Source organism: Moschus berezovskii, chromosome 9, assembly GCF_049115385.1.
Source record: "Moschus berezovskii isolate FMDL1 chromosome 9, NW_MosBer_1.0, whole genome shotgun sequence".
NCBI classification, from domain to species: Eukaryota; Metazoa; Chordata; class Mammalia; order Artiodactyla; family Moschidae; genus Moschus; species Moschus berezovskii.
The window spans coordinates 107,351,208-107,354,068 of NC_142468.1; the positions used below are offsets into that span (position 1 = coordinate 107,351,208).

The 2,861-nt window shown below is 39.5% G+C and overlaps 1 pseudogene; it reads left to right on the forward strand.

Moving 5' to 3' along the window:
• The first annotated feature begins 460 nt into the window (after nt 1-460).
• Nucleotides 461-1,438, forward strand: LOC129535560 (olfactory receptor 11H12-like; annotated as a pseudogene).
• Nucleotides 1,439-2,861: the final 1,423 nt, after the last annotated feature.

The window sequence follows — 2,861 nt, forward strand, 5'->3', positions numbered from 1 at the left end:
TATATTATGGGGTGTCCCTGGTGGCACAGACGTAAAGAATCCACCTGCACTTCAGGAGACAGAGGTTCAATCCCTGGATCAGGAATATCCCCTGAAGAAGGGAATGGCAACCCACTCCAGTGTTCTTGCCTGGAGAATCCCATGGACAGAGGAGCCTGGAGGGCTACAGTCCATGGGGTCGCAAAGAGTTGGACACTACTACGCAATTAACACTTTCTGTTATTTGCTATCATATCTATGAGAAACTATCATAGATCATGCTTTCCCCAAAGAATAACAAGTTTACAAAATGAGTTTAAGGTTCTTTAGTGATATCACAGGAAGGAAAAAGTTCAGAGGCAAGCAAAAGCTTGTTTCTGTGAAGCCAACTATCTCCTGTGCCCCAATTTGTGTTTGCCTTCTCTTAATTCTTAAACAGGAGCACATTTGAAGGTAGTCTTAACTGACAAATACATGTCTGTTGACGTTGCAGGTTACGGACCCAATGAACGTGAGCATCTCTGAGCCAGATTCCCGCTTTGTCTTTGTAAGAGAATTTATACTCCTAGGTTTTTCTTGTGAGTGGAAGATTCAGAGCCTCCTCTTCTCACTCTTCCTTACAATGTATGCTCTGACCATAACAGGGAATGGGGCCATTATTTGTGCTTTATGGTGTGACCAGCGACTCCACATCCCCATGTACATATTCCTGGGGATTTTCTCCTTTCTAGAGATCTGGTATGTTTCTTCTACAGTCCCCAAGATGTTGATCAACTTTTTCTTAGACAAAAAGACCATCTCCTTTGTTGGATGTTTCCTACAATTTTATTTCTTTTCTTCCTTGGAAGCAACTGAATGCTTGCATTTGACCGTTGTGGCCTTTGATCGGTACCTTGCTATCTGCCGTCCCTTGCAGTATCCTAATATCATGAATGGGCATCTCTGTACCAAACTGGTCCTTATCTGCTGGGTCTGTGGGTTTCTGTGGTTCCTGATCCCCACTGTTCTCATTTCTCGGATGCCCTTCTGTGGACCAAACATTATTGACCATGTTGTGTGTGACCCAGGGCCACTGTTTGCATTGGCATGTGTCTCTGCCCCCAAAACCCAATTGCTTTGCTACAGTCTAAGCTGAGTAGTTATCTTTGGTAGCTCCCTCTTCATCCTTGGGTCCTATACTCTTGTCCTAACAGCTGTGTTGCATATGTCTTCAACGACTGGAAGACAGAAAGCCTTCTCCACCTGTGGGTCTCATTTGGCTGTGGTATCCCTGTTCTATGGCTCTCTCATGGTCATGTATGTGAGCCCAGGGCTCAGACATTCTTCTGGGATGCAGAAAGTTGCAACTTTGTTGTATGCTATGGTGACCCCATTCTTCAACCCCCTCATTTATAGCCTCTGGAATAAGGAGATAAAGACAGCCCTGAGAAAAGTTCTGGGGAGTTTCAACATAATGTAAGACATTCTAGATAATCTGTCCATTATCAGGTCAGTATAGTCTAACTTAAAACAACCAGAATTATATTGTTATCTAATCTTCAAAAATGGGTCTAGTGATAATAATTTATATTAGTCTATGAAATTAATCATCTATAGGGTCATTATAATCATAAAGTGCTAACATTATTCAGATAAGTAGAAGTGTTGGGTTATTATGTGGACTGCATATTAAATGAGAAATGTACACATATGGGTGTTTTCTTGATAGTTCGTGTGATTCATCTGGGATAAAAATTTTTATACTCTTTTTGGAATTTTAGATTGTTAATTCTAGAATCAATAAAATTATAATTATGTCATTTTTATGTTTATTCAGCTAGTTGTAAATAAAAGAAGGAAATATATTCTTTTCTGATTGTGGTTCCTATCATTTTTTACTTTATTATTTTGTGATGGTCATTCCTAGTAAATAAGCCCTTAAAAGCAATCATCCAAAATTTCTGTTGGACAAGAAAAGTCAAGCTAGCCTAATGACATCCAGACATAATTTGCTACTTTTACACAATACCCCTTTCTACCAAAGGTTCGTCTAGTCAAGGCTATGGTTTTTCCAGTGGTCATGTATGGATTTGAGAGTTGGACCGTGAAGAAAGCTAAACACCAAAGAATTGATGCTTTTGAACTGTGGTGTCAGAGAAGACTCTTGAGAATCCCTTGTACTGCAAGGAGATCCAACCAGTCCATTCTAAAGGAGATCAGTCCTGGGTGTTCATTGGAAGGACTGATGCTGAAGCTGAAACTCCAATACTTTGGCCACCTCATGCAAAGAGTTGACTCATTGGAAAAGACCCTGATGCTGGGAGGGATTAGTGGCAGGAGGAGAAGGGGATGACAGAGAATGAGATGGCTGGATGGCATCACCGACTCGATGGACATGAGTTTGGGTAAACTCCGGGAGTTGGTGATGGACAGGGAGGCCTGATGTGCTGTGATTCACAGGGTCGCAAAGAGTCGGACACGACTGAGCGACTGAACTGAAACCTTTAAAAGGTGGTTCTAATTCCACATTTAACAGTATCTTCAAAATATTCAGAAAAAGGGTATTATCAGTAATAATATTTTCACCAAAATGAAGTGTGACTAAAAATCTGATTGGTTCAATAATGGGGTTTTAGGAAATAGAACCTCTCCTCCTAAAAACTTAAGAGGGAAATGATCATGTGGATAAATCACTTGTATTTAAGAGAAAAATGACAGTTCATTGTTACTTGTTGCTGAAATAGTGTTAAAATAACATTAAGGAAAATTTTTAAAGAAGAAAAGCATCCAGAATTCAATCCCTGTAATACAATGGCAATATTTTTATTTTCATTTATATGTATATTTTATTTACTATAAAGTCTCAGTTGTCCCTTATTATAGCAAACCTTTATAATTATTTT